Here is a 7,604-nt window from a genome sequence, read left to right as displayed (position 1 = left end):
GCTATAAGGGAGGATTTTTTCCTCCAATCAACACTAAGAAGCAAAAGTAACAAAGGTGAAACTTATACTATATTAGAGACAAATACCAGTGCTATGGGCTGAATTATGTCGTCCGCCCACCAAATTCATGTGTTGAAATCATAACTCCCAGTACCTCAGAATATAACTGTATCTGGAGATAAATCTTTAAAGAAGGAATTAAATTAAAATGAAGTCATTAGGATGGGCCCTAATCCTATATGACTGGTGTCCTCATAAAGCCAGGAAATCTGGATACAGATACATACAAAAGGAAAACACGGGGAGAAGATATCCATCTATAAGCTAAGGAGACAGGCCTGGAACAGGTTCTTCCCTCATGGCCCTCAGAAGAAACCAACCCTGCTAACACCTTGATTTCAGAGTTCTAGCCTACAGACTGTGAGAATACAAATTCCCGTTTTTAAATCACCTAGTCTGTGGTGTCTGTTATGGCAGCCCTAGCAAACTAATAAAAACATAAAGGGACGTGTCTTTGTCTGAATTGCTTAGGATATAATATAAAACCCTGAGGGCATAAGTATCAGAAGAGACAGAAACAAAGGAGATAGTATAGCTGCTCTGCATGACATCAGAAAAAAATTATTTCCCTCCAGAAAAGAGGAGAAAGAATTCAGCAGGGAAGTGTGAAGTGGAAGGACTATTGTGGGTGAAGGTCCAAAGGAAATTTCTTAAAGTATTCTTAGCAAACAGTACTAATTATATTGCTGTGATATAAACCCCAAAATCTTTGACAAAGTCTATGACAGATGGAAACAAGGACCCAGAGCCAGAGGTGAACAGGAGAGTATTAGCCTGGCATTCCCCACCCCCTCACTCAGAAATCTGTCGAAATCTCATAGAAGCTCCAAAGTCTCAATGAGTGTGGAACATGGTTCATGCCAACATTATCTAAATCTCAAGTCCTGGGATATTTTAGCTGACATTTGGATCTTCAAGAAAGGAAAATGAAGCAGATTTGCAGATAAATGTAGAAATGAAAGACCATGTGCTCCAAAGAGGGAGAGAATGAGATTGAGGCTTTCTATTTCCAGATTCAAATTCCTCATTTGGCCAGACTGACTCCCAGCTCTTGAAATACCTACATCCCTTCGTTCTTCATAGGATACCTTTATAGCTTCAAAATAAATCTCTGCCTTTTTTGGCTTAAAGTATTTCAAGTTAGTTTCATTTGTGACAAAAGAACTTAACTAAGATTTGTAACATACATGTAAAGGAGCATGAAAAATAAATAGCAAAACCAGGTAGATAATTATGGGAGGTTTTAATCACACCTGCTGCTATTCCGGGGAGAATATTTGATATTACAACATACAGTGAGTAATGGTGCTATCTCATTTTTCCAAACTAATGTCCTGCAGAATACTTCACACATTAGTAAGTAGGAGGTTAACAAGTATGATAGTATGCTATAAAAAAAAAAGTGTCCTGAGGTCAAATATATTTGGGAAATACACAATAAATAGCTTGTGAGCAGTAGAGGAGAGTTTTTTTGCGGGGGAAGGAAGGGGATGAATATAAAACTCTTTTTTTCCACTCGCTGAGTGGCAGAAAAAAGAAGGTATGTTACTGAAAGGACCTTGAAAAGTAATTATCTCATTAACAACAACAAATGTAAATAAAAGTAGCTAAATAAAAGAAAAAATATCAATACGAAGATCAAAATCTAATTCACCTCTAAGGCAGTATAATGTAATGATTAAACACATGAGTTCTAGAGATAAGCTACCAAAACCTCTTTAACTATTTCCTCATCTCTAAATAATACCTACCTTATAATGTTTTATGATAATTACTGAGTTACTATATAAAAAGTGCTTAGAAGTGACAAGCACTCTAAAATATTCGTTGTTATTATGAAAAAGCTATAGTTCCAACACAATATTGAAGGAGAAGAAAGTTGGAGGATTGACACTACTGGACTTCAAGACAACTATAAAGCTACAGTAATCAGGACAGTGTGGTATTGGCAAAAGAATAAACAAGCAGATTAATGGAACAGAATAGAACCTAGAAATAGGCCCACATAAATACAGTCAACTGATATTTGACAATGGAGAAAAGGCAATACAATGGGGTAAAGAAGAGTCTTTTCAATAAATTATGCTAGAACAACTAGACATGCAAAAAAATATGAACCTAGACATATACCTTACACTCTTCACAAAAATTAACACAAAATGAATCATAGATCTAAATGTAAAATGCAAAACTATAAAATTCTTAGACGATAACATAAGGAAAACCTATACGATCTTGGATACATCAATGACCTTTTTTCAGCTATATTGAGGTGATGATTTGATATACATATACATTGTAAATAGACTCCCACCATCAAGTTAATTAACACATCCATCACCTTATATATTTACCTTTTTATTTATTTTTTTATTTTTGGTGAGAACACAAGTTTTACCTTCTCAGCAAATTTCAGTTATACAATATGGTGTTGTCAACTATAGTCACCATGTTATACCTTATGTCTTCAGACTTTATTCATCTTCTAGCTGAAAGTTTGTACCCTTTTACCAGCTTCTCCTATTTCCCCAGTCCCCAAGTTCCTGGCAACCACCATTCTACCCTCTTTTTTCTATGTATTCAACTTTTTTTTTAAGTGATATCAGGCAGTATTTGTCTTTGGCTTATTTCGCTTAGCATACTCATATTGCCTTCCAGGTTTACCCATGTTGCTGCAAATGGCAGAATTTCCTTCTTTCTCGTGGGTGAATAATATCTCACTTGTCTATTCTGTCCCATTGATATATGTGTCTGCTTTTTTTTTTCTTTTTTTCTTTTGTTTTTTGTCTTTTTTTTATGTCTGTTTTATTCCAGTATCATACTGCTTTGATTATTATAGCTTTGTAATACAGTTTGAAACCAGGGAGCTTGATGCCTACAGCTTTGTTTTTCTTTCTCAAGATTGTTTTAACTACTTGGAGTCTTTTGTGAGTCTACACAAATTTTAGGATTGTTCCATTTCTATAAACAATGCTGTTTGAATTTTGATAGGGATTGCATTGAATCTGTAGATTGTTTTGGGGAGTATGGACATTTTAACATTTCCAATCCATGAACATGGAATATCTTTCCATTTATTTGTGTCTGCTTCAATTTCTATCATCAACATTTTATGGTTTCAGCATACAGATCTTTGACCTCCTTGGTTAAATTTATTCCTGAGTATTTTATTCTTTTTGATGCAATTGTAAATGGGATTGTTCTTTAAATTTCTCTGTTAGTTTGTTGTTAGTATATAGAAACTCAACTGATTTTTGTACACTAATTTTGTATTCTGAAACTTTACTAAATAAATTTGTTAGTTCTACCAGGTTTGTTTCTTGTGTGTGTGTGTGTGTGTGTGTGTGTGTGTGTGTGTGTGTGTGTGTGTGTGTGTGTGTGTAGTCTTTAGGGTTTTCTATATAATATTATATCTGCATACAGAGACAATTTTACTACTTCCTTTCTTATTTTCAAGCCTTTTATTTCTCTTTCTTGCCTTATTGCTCTGGCTAGGCCTTCCAGTACTATGTTGCATGAAAGTGGCAAGAGTGGGCATCTTCATCTTATTCCTGATCTTAAAAAACAATCTTTTAGCTTTTCATTGTTGAGTATGATGTTAGCTGTGGGCTTGTTTTATATGGCCTTTATTATATTTAAGTACACTCCTTCTATATCCAGTTTGATGAGAGTTTTTACCATGAAAGGATATTGAATTTTGTCAAATGCTTTTTAGACATTTATCGAGATGATAATATGATTTATATCCTTCATTTTGTTTAATGTGGTAAATCACACCTATTGATTTGCATATGTTGAAACATCTTAGCATTTCAGAAATAAATCTTACTTGATCATGGTGTATAATTCTTTTCATGTACAGTTGAATTCAATTTGCTAATATTTTGTTGAGGAATTTTGCATCTATGCTCATCAAGGATATTGGCCTGTAATTTTCTTTTCTTGTAGTGTATTTTCAGGCTTTGGTACCCAGACAATGCTACCCTTAAACAATGAGCTTGGAAGTATTCCTCCTATTCAATTTTTTAGGTAAATTAGAGGATTGGTATTAATTTTTCTTTCAGTGTTTGCTGGAATTCACCAGTGAAGCCATCTGATCCTGGGCTTTTATTTTTGGGGAGGTTTTTACTGATTCAATAAGTAATTGGCCTGTTCATATTTCCTGTTTCTTTGTGATTCAGTATTGATAGGTGTACGTTTCTAGGAACAAGCATATCTTCTAGGTCATTTGCTTTATTGGTGTATTATTGTTCATAGTAGTTTCTTAATAATCCTTAGTATTTTTATATCATGTTTTAATGTTTTCTTTTTCATTTGATTTTATTTATTTCAGGGTTCTCTCTTTGTTTAGCTAAAGGTTTGTCAATTTTTTATCTTTCAAAAAAACAGCTCTTAGTTTCATTGATCTTTTATATTGCCTTTTTAGTTTCTATTTTATTTATTTCTGCTCTGATATGTTACTTTATTCCTTTTGTTAACCTTGGGCTTACTTTGCTCTTCTTTTTCTAGTTCCTTAATATGTAAAGTTAGGTTGTTTATTTGAGATCTTTTTCCTTAATACAGGTGTTTATCACTATAAACTTCCCCCTTAGAACTGCTTTTGCTACATCCTGTAAGTTTTGGTATGCTGTGTTTCCATTTTCATTTGTTTCATGATTTTTAAAATTTCCTTTTGAATTATTCTTTGTTGCGGAGCATGCACTCTTTGTTGCGGTGCACAGGCTTTTCAGTGTGGTGGCTTCTCTTGTTGCGGAGCACAGGCCCTAAGCACATGGGCTTCAGTTGTGGCATGTGGGCTCAGTAGTTGTGGCTTGCAGGCTCTAGAGCGCAGGCTCAATAGATGTGGTACATGGGCTTAATTTGCTCCATGGCATATGGGATCTTCCTGGACAAGGTATCAAACCCACATCCCCTGCATTGGCAGGCAGATTCTTAACCACTGCACCACCAGGGAAGGAAGGCCCAAGAATGTGTTATTAAATTTCTACACATTTGTGAACTGTCTAGTTTTCCTCTCGATATTGATATCTAGTTTCATACCACTGTGTCAGAAGAGATGGTTTCAATCTTCTTACATTTGTTAAAGTTTGTTTTGTGACTTGCATATGACCTATCCTGGAGAATGTTCCATGTACACTTACCAAGAATGTGTATTCTGCTGCTGGGTGGAATGTCCTGTATGTCTGTTAGGGCCATCTAGTCTAATGTAAGTGGAATGTTCTCTATATGTCCATTACGTTTATCTGATCAAATGTGTAGTATATGTCCAAAGTTTCCTTATTCATTTTCTGTCTGGATAAAAGATCCATTGTTGAAAGTGGAGTACTGAAGTCCTCTATGTTTTTTTAATTAGTGAGAATGGACTGGGAGTGGGACTAAAGTTTAAGGAAAGTAAACCATAAAATGTCAGAGCCAAAAAAGACCTTGGATAGTATCTAGCCCAAAGCCCTTATTTTACAGACATGAAAGCTAATGCTTAGAGAAAAGAATAAATTTGCTCAGGTCACCAAGTCAAATAGAGTTTGGTTCAATTCATGCAATATATATTTACTGAATACTGACTTTACGCCAGGAAGACCTTATGCTAGTTGTTGGAGATACACTGGAGAACAAGGCAGACATAAGCCCCAACCTCACCCCAAGTTTATTTTTTAATTGCCCTATACTTGGTATATAAGATTTTGTTTCACATGTACAACATAATGATTTGATACATGTATATATTGCAAAATGATCACCACAATAAGTCTAGTTAACATCCATAGTCACATAGTTACTCTTTTTTTTTATAAGAACTTTTAAGATCTACTTTCTTAGCAACTTTCAAATATACAGTACAGTTTATAGCTTCTTTTAATTTATTTTTTAAGAACTTTTATTGAGATATAATTGACATACAATAAATTGCATATGTTTAAAGTGTACAATTTGATTTTTTTTCTTGTTAGTAATATATATATGGCAATCCCAATCTCCCAGTTCATCCTCCACAACCCCCGCCCCCGCCACTTACCCCCTTGGTGTCCATATGTTTGTGCTCTACATCTGTCTCTATTTCTGCCTTGCAAACTAGTTGATCTGTACCATTTTTCTATTCTGCATATACACGTTAATATACAATATTTGTTTTTCTCTTTCTGACTTACTTCACTCTATATGACAGTCTCTAGGTCCATCCATGTCCATTTATAGCTTTTCAGTTTAATGTGGTCTCCCTTGTTCATTTTTGCTTCTGTTGCCTTTGATTTTGATGTCAAATCCAAAAAATCATCACCAAAACTGATGTTAAGCTGCTCACCACCTATGTTTTCCTCTGGGAGTTTTATAGTTTCAGGTCTTACATTCAAGCCTTTAATCATTTTGAGTAGATTTTTGCGTGTAGTGTTAGACAGTTGGTATAGTTTCACTCTTTTGCATGTGGCTGTCTAGTTTTCCAAGCACTATTTATCAAAGAGACTGCCCTCTTCCTATTGTACATTCTCAGTTCCTTTGCCATAAATTAAATGACATGCATAAACTCCCCTAATATTACTGTATTGCTGTGTATTTCTCCCTACAGATCTGTTAATATTTGCTTTATATATTTAGGTATTTATATATTTACATTGGGTGCATAAATATCTACAATTGTTATACCCTTTTAATGAACTGACATTTCTATCATTATATAATGACCTTCTTTGTTTCTTGTTATAGCAACTGGAAGTCTGTTTTGGCCGAGATAAGCAACCTCTGCTTTCTTTTGGTTTCCATTTGCATAGAATATCTTTTCCCATTCCTTCACTTTCAGTCTATGTATGCCCTGAAAGCTGAGGTGAGTCTCTTGCAGGCAGCATTAATTAGTTGAGTCTTGGTTTTTTATTTATTCAGCTACTTTGTCTTTTGATTAGACAACTGAGTCCATTTACATTTAAAGTAATTATTGATAAGTATGGACTCATTATTGCCATTTTGTTAATTGTATTCTGTTTCGTAATTCCTTTTCCCCTTATTCTTCTCTTGCTCTCTTCCTTTGTGATTTGATTTGCTGTAATGGTATGCTCAGATTCCTTTCTCTTTATCTTTTGTGTATCTACCACAGGTTTTTTGCTTCGTAGTCATCATGAGGTTTACATAAAACATAATAGTCTGTTCTAAGATGATAACAACTTTAAACACATACTAAAGCTCTACATTTTTATTCTCTCCCCCCACCAACATTTTGTTTTTGATATCATAACTTACATCTTTTTATCTTGTGTACCCATTAACAAATTATTATAGTTATAATTATTTTTGATACCTTTGTCTTTTAACCTTCTTACTAGATTTATAAGTGAGTTACCTATCACCATTACAATATTAGAGCATTCTGAATTTAACTATATACTTTATCTCATAAATTTTAGTATGTTGTGTTTTTATTACCATTCATCTCAAAATACTTCCTAATTTCCCATTTTATTTTGTTATTGGCTCATGAGTTATTTAAGAGTGTGTTGCTTAGCTTACAAACATTTGGAGATTTTCCACACATCATTCTTTTATTGACTTCTAATTTAATT

This window comes from Hippopotamus amphibius, chromosome 11, assembly GCF_030028045.1.
Source record: "Hippopotamus amphibius kiboko isolate mHipAmp2 chromosome 11, mHipAmp2.hap2, whole genome shotgun sequence".
Lineage (NCBI taxonomy): Eukaryota > Metazoa > Chordata > Mammalia > Artiodactyla > Hippopotamidae > Hippopotamus > Hippopotamus amphibius.
The sequence above is the reverse complement of the archived record's forward strand: the minus strand, read 5'-3'. Positions refer to the sequence as shown.